Source organism: Equus caballus, unplaced genomic scaffold (assembly GCF_041296265.1).
Source record: "Equus caballus isolate H_3958 breed thoroughbred unplaced genomic scaffold, TB-T2T unassigned-0002384, whole genome shotgun sequence".
NCBI lineage: Eukaryota > Metazoa > Chordata > Mammalia > Perissodactyla > Equidae > Equus > Equus caballus.
Genome location: NW_027222291.1, coordinates 28,481 through 37,500, shown reverse-complemented (window position 1 = coordinate 37,500; position 9,020 = coordinate 28,481). Strand labels below are relative to the sequence as shown.

Here is a 9,020-nt window from a genome sequence, read left to right as displayed (position 1 = left end):
GACCAACAGGGGAAGAGAAACAGGCCTCTCTCCCTCACACCCTGGCCCCTTCCCCCAGGACGCCCTCCTTCTAGTCAGCCCGCCTCTGGCTTTTCCACACGCCGACGACCGCTCGTCGGCATGGACCCACCTTCCTTGGGGGACACCACCACACGACTCTCCCACTCGTCTGCCTGCCTTTCGTTGGCGTCGCTGCCAAAGGCGAGGGGTAGGGGTGGCGGTGGCAGGGACGGCAGGGGCCCAGCGGCTCTCTGGAGGGTGAGGAAGTCTTGCTGGTTCTCCTAGGTCGGTGATCTTTCTCGATCTCCACACACATTCTTCGTTTGGGGAGCCAAGAGACGCCCTCTGAGGAATCCCTATGGCCAGGGTCGATCACTTACTCGCTCACTGCCTCGGCCTCGGCCTCGGCCTCGGCCTCTGTCCATCTTGTCTCTCTCCCTCCCTCCCTCCCTCCCTCCCTCCCTCGTCGGTCTCTGTGTGTGGACGTCTAGGTGGAGGCGAGGCAGGGAGGCCATCCACCCACCCACCCACCTCGTGGTTTACCACACGCTCTACACGGAGGTAGAATTCCCATCCCACCGAATCCATCCTTTCCACGGGGCACAAGCCAGTGGCCTTCGGGGGTCTCTCTCCCCAAGGTGGCGCATCCGTCACGGCTATCTATTTCCAGAAGGTTTCCGTTTCCATCCCCTCCCTCCGAAAGAAAAAACGGCCCCACTCCCGGATCTGCCTCACCACGACCACCACCACCACCACCGCCGCCGCCGCCGCCGCCGCCGCCGCCGCCGCCGCCGCCATCTGCTGTCGCCCTCTAGGGTTGGACCGTTCTAGCTCTCTCCTCTGTGTGGAATCGCAACGTAGGTCGCCTTGGATGTCTGGCACCTCTCACTTAGCAGAAGGTTTTGGAGGCTCAGGCTGGGCCACGCTTTGGCCCGGGTCAGTGTTCCGTTCCTCCGGACGGCTTCCTCGTTTTCCACGAGAAGGAGCCGTGAAGACGGAAAGGAAGGGCGGATGGATGGCTTCTCCCGTGCTACCGAGTCCCTCTCCCCTTTTCCCCAAAGCGTGAGGGGCGGTCGACAGGATCGTCTCTGATGACAAAAGTCAGAGGCACCCCGGGTCAGACACCGTGCGAGGCGTTGGTGTGTTCTCGAGACGAGAACACGTCCCCGTCAGCGTTTCCTGTCGTTCTCGTTCCGAAAGGATTCACGCGCCACCCCGTCTCCCTCAAGGTCTTAGGGCTGTCGTGCTCCGCAGCCGTCACGTGTCGTGGATCCTGGGCACCACCACGCCACCCCGCCCCCGCCCCCCCGCCATAGCTGTCGATCGCTATGTGGCACGCCTACGTTTGCCCAAAAGGGCAGTCCGATGGACAGCGTGGGTGCTTTTCCCAGCAGGCAGGCAGGTGAGAGTCACCCCTCTAGAAGGTTTCCAAGCCCCGTTCCATTCTCAGAGGCAGCTCCTTTGGCCATCAAGGAGGCAGGCGATGGGGGTGGGGGTGGGGATGGGGATGGGGCCGGGGCCTCTGTCCCTCTGTCGCGGTAGAAATGATTGGGAAAGGAGGGACGATGGGCGTAGGTCAACCATCCTGGGCGGTGGTGCTTTGGGAGCTTTTTCTAGAAGAAGGAGCGAACGGCCTTCCCTGGGAAGGGAGGAAACCAGAGGAGGTCCCCCTCAGACCGACCTGGCACGAGAAGGACACTCTCTCTCTCTCTCCCTTTTCTTCCTGACTTGAAATCAGGAGACAAAACTCCCCTGCCAAAGGGGCCCTCCCGAAACGGGGAGTGAGGAAGACCTCCTTCTCTTCACGGCTGAAGTTCTCCCTGCCTTTCCTGGACGGGAAGGATAGCACCTACGCCCGCTGCCGTCGGCGACTTTTAGTCCGCCTGGAGAGGAAGAAATTCTTTCCCGTGGCCGAACCCTGGCGGTTCGTTCGTGCTGCAGAGGACGTGGCCCTCTCTGACACACCCAGGAACCTCCTCGCTCCGGGTCGCTCCGGGTCGAGGAGAGGGAGTTCTGTTCTGTGGTTTAGAATGGTGCTTAAAAAGGGACATCGCTTACAAAGGGTCCTCGTCCCCCTTCCTAAACGGACGGCTCGGCTCGGAGGCGTGAGATACGTTTCGCATCCTCCTCGTCGTCTTCACTCAAAGTTTTATTGGAGTTTTGAAGATTTTATTTTTTGTCTTTCCTTTTTCTCCCCAAAGCCCCCCCGGTACATAGTTGTGTGTTCTTCGTTGTGGGTCCTTCTAGCGGTGGTATGTGGGACGCCGCCTCAGCGTGGTTTGATGAGCAGTGCCGTGTCCGCGCCCGGGATCCGAACCGACGAAACACTGGGCCGCCTGCAGCGGAGCGCGCGAACTTAACCACTCGGCCACGGGGCCAGCCCCTTACTGGATTTTTAAAACAACTCCGGGGGCCGGCCCGGTGGCGCGGCGGTGAAGTTCGCACGTTCCGCTCCGCCGGCCCCGGGTTCGCCGGTCCGGATCCCGGGCGCAGGACCCGGCACCGCTTGGCGAGACACGCTGTGGCAGGCGTCCCACCTGGAAAGTAGAGGGGGATGGGCACGGATGTCAGCTCAGGGCCAGTCTTCCTCGGCCGACAGAGGAGGATTGGCGGCAGATGTTCGCTCAGGGCTCATCTTCCTCAAAAATAAAATAATAAATCGATTCGATAAAATATCAAATAACACAACCGCGGGATCACGACTTAGAGTCACCATTGGCCCGATGATGCCACTCCCCACCCCCCCCACCCCCCTACCCCCCACCATTTGGAGGTGCCGTCAGTGGGATTCGTTCCTGTTTGTCCATCTTTCTTCCTCTTTTTTTTTTTTTTTTTAAAGACCGGCACCCGAGCTCATTGCCAATCTTATCTTTTCTTTTTATTCCTCCTCCTTCTTCTTCTTCTCCCCAGAGCACCCCAGTACCTAGTTGTATATTCTCTTTGAGGGTCCCTCTGGTTCTGCCGTGTGGGACGCCACCTCAGCGTGGCTTGATGAGCGGTACCGTGTCCGAGCCCAGGATCCGAACCTTTGAAGCCCCGGGCCGCTGAAGCGGAGCGTGCAAACTCAACCGCTCGGCCATGGGGTCAGCCCCTTCCTTCGGAGGAGGAGGGGGGGGGAGGAGGAGGAGGAGGAGGAGGAGGCAGGCGCTGTGTGAAGTCGCCAGTGAGTCTGTGGAAAGAGACGGAGGATTTCCCATGGGAAGCTGGGGCGGGGGACACGGACCAATGTCGTGCGAACTTGAAGGTGAATGATCAAAAAACCCACACACGCCTAGAGCAGCGGGTTGCCAGTTAGGAGTTTGCTTGCCGGGCCCATAACGCAGGGCTCATCGATGAGCCAAACCGTCCGTGATCCTCAAGCAGTCTAGTAGGGTTAGAGAAAGGAGGGGGGCACTCTTTCTGCCCCAGACGAGGCGAGTTTCTCAGACAGCCACCCTGCCCCAACATCTTCCCTCCCTGCCTCCCGGCCCTTGGCGGACTGCGGCCTAAGGGTGGGGGAATTGAAGAAAGCCGTTCAATGGAAAAGAGCCCGAGGCCATGGGAGAGAGCTTCCTGCACTTGAATGAAGCCCTGACACCAGGCCCGTCGGAATGAATGGGCCTGACCTCCCCTCCCCCCCCCCCCCCTCCCAGGCTGGCGAGTCCCACCGACTCGACTCGGCAGTGGAAGGCTAGGGGTTTCCTCCGAAATGGTGAACCGGCCCCCTTGTCCACAGGAAAACCACACACGGCTACAGCCTAGGCAGGATCTCGGGCCAAGTCGTCAGGGTGGCAAGATGATGGTGGATGAGAGGAAACTTGTTCTGGGACCGCCCCGCCCCCCCCCATCGCCTCTCTGGCTGAGAAGAGGGCTGGGGAGCGGTGAGGGTCAGGGGGAGAGTGGGGGCGGGGCCGGGACAGGGACCACCGGGCAGTAGGACGGGAGTAGCCCTGAGGCCTGCCTGCCTGCCTGCCTGCCTGCCTGCCTGCCTGCCTGCTTCCTTCCCTGCCGGCGCAGGGCTGAGAGAGGCACGGGGCACGCTGGCTCCTGCCCCTTCACTCATTCGGGAAGCCTTCTGTTGTTGCTCCTGAGGTGCCGGCTGCGGTGACAGACAGAGCAAAACTCCTCTCTCTGTCTATTTCTTCAAAGGCCCGAGTCTGAGCTACGACAGATTCCCCTGTGGCTCGACCCGCAACCTCCCATCCTGCCAGACCAGACCCCTTGTCCAAAAACCTCCACTGGAGGAGCTCTTTCACCTGACCCGGAAAGGAAACACCAGCCCTGCCTCAGCCTCACACCCACCACCACCACCACCATCACAACCATCCCCCCCCCCCGCCCCACTCTCCTCCGGACCCAGATACCTAACAGAGAGAACAAAAATCCAAAAATCCTGCTGCTCTCCTTCTACCGCCTCCACTTTAGAAGAGTCGGTCTCCCCCGAACACCTCAGACTCTGTGACTTCCCGCGGCCTCCCTTTCCCCGTCCCCATGCTCTCCCCGGACGGGCCCCATCTTACACTCGAACGACAGCTCCACCGCTCGGGGCAGCTAGACACGATGTCCCAAAGTGGCCCAGACGGTAGCCTGGTCGATTCCAAAGGACCCACACACGCAGTCGGCCATAAACGTGGTGTGGAGATCGTGGACGTTCGCGGGCCTCTGATGAAATCGCTGCTCCGGGGACCCCGGCGTCTAGGACCCGTCTTCTCCATGTTCTTCACACCGTTGCTCCTGGGCCGGTTATTCTCTTCCCTCTCGCTGACCTTAACGTTTTGTCTCTGCCATTGAATTTTTTTTTTAAAGATTTTATTTTTTCCTTTTTCTCCCCAAAGCCCCCCGGTACATAGTTGTGTATTCTTCGTTGTGGGTTCTTCTAGTTGTGGCATGTGGGACGCTGCCTCAGCGTGGTCTGATGAACAGTGCCATGTCCGCGCCCAGGATTCGAACCCACGAAACACTGGGCCGCCTGCAGCGGAGCGCGCGAACTTAACCACTCGGCCACGGGGCCAGCCCCCTCTGCCATTGAATTTTGACCGTGCGAATGTGACTTGCCGCTGTAGGGCTGCGTGGATCTCTCAGGCATCCTGCTGTGCCATGCGGGGGGGGGGAATCCTTGGTGGGTGGGTCGATAGACGTCCCTTTGGTTGTCCCCTGGAGGGGAGAGACAGAGGGGACGACTCAATCCACCACGAACGCTGATGTCGCTCCGATAAACCTGTAGCGGTGATTCTAGTTTATGGCCCGTGTCCTGAAAAGAACTTCCCGAAGGGCCAGCCCGGCGGTACAGCAGTTAAGTTCGCACGTTCCGTTTTGTCGGCCAGGGGTTCGCCGGTTCGGATCCAGGGTGCGGACGTGGCGCCGCTTGGTGAGCCATGCTGTGGTCGGCGTCCCGCCTATCAACGGGAGGAGGATGGGCACGGATGTTAGCTCGGGACCACTCTCCCGGGGCAAAAAGAGGAGAATTGGCAGCAGGTGTCAGCTCGGGGCTCGTCTTCCTCGAAAAATAAATTAATTAAATAAATAGAAACAACTTCCCAAACCTCTCTGATAACTTGAAGCTTTGAAGTTTTGCGAGGTGAAATCAGGTGATAAAAAAGTCCACGGACGGGGGCAGCCCCGTGGCCGAGTGGTTAAGTTCCCACGCTCCCCTTCGGCGGCCCAGGGTTTTGCCCGTTCAGATCCCGGGCACGGACACGGCACCGCTCGTCGGGCCGTGTGGAGGCGGCGTCCCACATGCCACCACTAGAACGGCCCTCAACTAAGATAGACAACTATGTCATGGGGGGGATTTGGGGAGAAAAATCGGGGGGGGGGAAAAAACAAAAACGGAAGATTGGCAACAGTCGTTAGCTCGGGTGCCAAACTTAAGACAAAAACAATTTCCTTGACGATGTAGATCATTTCCGAGTAAGATAGAACCTGAGACGTGAGTGGCTAAATAGAAGTTTATCTACTTTGGGTTTGTGAGGATACGGAAACGAAAAGACGTTTGGGTCTATCGAGGAACACGTCTCGTGCTTTATTAAAAGCTTTGACAGGGGACGGCGGCACGGCGGCATAGTGGTTAAGCTCCTGCACTCAGCTTCGGCAGCCTGGGGTCCTCGGGTTCAGATCCCGGGCGTGGACCTCCACCGCTCCTCACACCGGGCTGTGGTGGCATCCCGTCCGCAAGATCAAGGAAGTGGGGCGCAGGTGTTACCTCGGGCCCGCTCTCCCTCAAGCAGAAAGAAGAGGAAGATTGGCAACAGGCGTCAGCTCTGTGAGGGCCGATCTTCCTCACCCAAAAACTAAAGTGAGATGAAATCAAATAAAGCGAAGGAAGAGATAAACCTATGAAATCCCATGTTTCTAAAAGTGGCCAAGTGTTTAGAAATTGGCCAAGCGACAGACTGCTCATGGGAAGGACAGTTCCTAATTGCTGACTTCTTAGTTTTCACCAAAATTAAGGTTCGTGAGGGTTAAAAATTCTACTTAACGAATGCGATGAAAGCCACTAGGCCGGCCCAGTGGCACGCTGGTTAAGTGTGCCTGTTCCACTTCGCCGGCCCGGGGTTCGCCGGTTCGGATCCCGGGGGTGGACGTGGCACCGCTGGGCGAGCCACGTGGTGGTAGGCGTCCCACATATGAAGTAGAGGAAGATGGGCACGGAGGTTAGCTCAGGGCCAGCCTTCCTCGGCAAAAAGAGGAGGATTGGCAGCAGTTAGCTCAGGGCTCATCGTCCTCAAAACAAAACAACACAAAACAAAACAAAAAGCCACTAAAAGTGAATATGGGAAACATCTTTGTGTTCAAGGAAAGTGAGATGGCTGCCTTCAGGCAAGAGGGCCTAAAAAGTAAAGATCGTTTTGTCTGTGAAAAGGTGATCACGGGGAAAAAAATCTGAGAAAAAGGTCTGTTCGTGGTCAAGTGGCCTAAAATTGGAACGAGTGGACAGATAGAAATGGCGAGCGATAGGATCTATTGGAGTCTATGAGGAAGCCATTGGGTGTCGGCCTAATTCGGCCTGACAGTGTTTTTCCAAAAGGGCCTGACGTGGCCGTCGAGCACGCATCGCATCGTAGATCTGCTTTAAACATTTCCTACGGCAAGAACCAATGCCCTTAAGGGAAAGGAGCAGCTTCCCCGTGCTCGGGCCTTTCCTTAAGGAGAGGCATCTTTCCTTAGGCTAGGAACGGATGGTTGCGCTCACCTTTGACCATCCGGCTCACCTGTGACCACCCAGGCCCAGACAACAGACCTGCCACCCAGCAGTGTCTGTCGATCGCTGTGCTGACAGAGCAGTGTCGCGACTATCGTCCAAGGGACCTTTCGATCCTATGTGAAACGTCCTCTCTGGGGGTCTAGAAGCACTCTGTACACCCCACTTCCCGGGCGCCCTTTCTTCCTTCAGGAAGAAAGGCCCCGGGCCACAGTCCTTACATCTTAGGTCAGAATAAACTCACCCCGATTTTCACGGATAGATTGGTTCCGGATTATTTCCATCGACAGAATGGAATCAAGTCAATGAGTTTCAAGATCGGAGGGAAGCTGATGCAAAATCAGAATTGGTTTTTCTCGCTCTCGAAAGGATACTTTTCTCTAACTTCTAGTCTCCTCCTGATAAAGACATTGGAAAAGGTTTCTCTTGACCTCTGAGGGAATCGACACCAAAGACAGAGATCCTCCATTTTGTCAGAATGATTTCCTAGGCCTCTAACGGAGGAGGCCTCCCTCGGACGGGAGCTCAGCTTTTGTTTTGCAACAGTTTTCCTCTCTCTGCTTGCCTTTAACATCTCCTTTCCCGTTCTTCTTATTTGGAAGGGAAATACGTGCACCGCTGGGGGGGGGAGGGGGAAGAATTTTCTAAATGACCAAAGAAGATCTACGACTGTTGTTATTTTGGTTTCACGGAGCAGTTCCACGTCCACATTTACCCCATTTTAAACACCCACACACACTCACAGCACGGCGCTGTGAGGATGTCCCGGGGAACTCGATTTGTGGAGGGAATGGCTGTGAGGTCTCTGCCCCCAACCCGCACCATTTGGGTGCTTCTGCTTGTTGATGAGGACGGGAAGCCCTGCTGAAATCCATATTCTTATCACCACACGTGAATCTGCACCCATGCTCCCCCCGTGTGTCGTCTTTGGGCTTTGCTGTGGCCCCGTGCGGAGGGAGACCCGTTTTGTCTTGTAAACTTTTCAGCGGCCAAGCGGCTCGGTCCTTTCCTCTACGACTTGTGGGCTCCGTCTGTCCGTCTGCCTTAGAAAGACCCTCTGGGCCGGAAGTGACAGGCTGCACACAATTCCTGACAGACTGCGGACAATTCCTCCGTCGTCACGGTCCTTCTCTGATGACGTGCATGGTTTCGGTTTGACAGCGACCCCCACCCCCCACCCCGCCCTGATTTTCTAAGTCCTCCCGGGACCCGGGAAGTGCTCGGGCCGCTCCGGGAATCGGGGGCCGGCAGCCCCGGCCTGCCCCGTGGCATCTCCGGGGACTTTTCCACCCTCTGTCCGCGTCAGCCAGCCGGCAGCCCCGGCCCGGCCCAGGAGTCACGTGGGGAGTCTGTCCCCTTCCTGGCAAGCCCACCCACCCCACCCCCCTCCCCGCCGATTTTCCAAGACCTCCTTCTGCGCCCAGGGTTGCCCTGTGCTGCCTGGGAGCTCCGAGGTGGACACCCTGGGGCCTCGCGTGGTGACCTCCCGGCCGCCCCAAGCGGGCCCAGAGAGAAAGAGAGAGAGAGACAGAGTCAGAGACAGAGAGACAGAGAGACAGAGACAGAGGTAGACAGAGAGAGACCTGACCCGGCGGTGGGCTCAGGCTGTGCACTCTCGCTGGCCGGTTCCCTCCCGCTGACCCCTCCGCGCCGGTTGTTGGGCGCCATCTGGCGGCCGCTTTTACAGAGTGGCCCTCCTCCGGAGCCCCGGCGACATGAGCAAGGGATGGGACTTGCAGGACGTCTGTGTGGTTTCCAGTGTGGGTCTGTGTGGAACAGAGCTGCTAAGAACATTCATGCCCCGGATTCTGTGTGAATGAACAGGAACGTGGCCGCAGCC

At 58.0% G+C, this 9,020-nt stretch overlaps 1 long non-coding RNA gene across 1 annotated transcript; it reads right to left on the bottom strand.

Moving 5' to 3' along the window:
• Positions 1-5,939: 5,939 nt before the first annotated feature.
• On the bottom strand, positions 5,940-8,528 carry LOC138922701 (uncharacterized). The gene is made up of 2 exons (XR_011435822.1): positions 7,425-8,528; positions 5,940-6,649 (listed from the first exon to the last, which is right to left on the bottom strand). It is a non-coding gene; the product is annotated as an uncharacterized lncRNA (long non-coding RNA).
• Between the last annotated feature and the right edge of the window lie 492 nt (positions 8,529-9,020).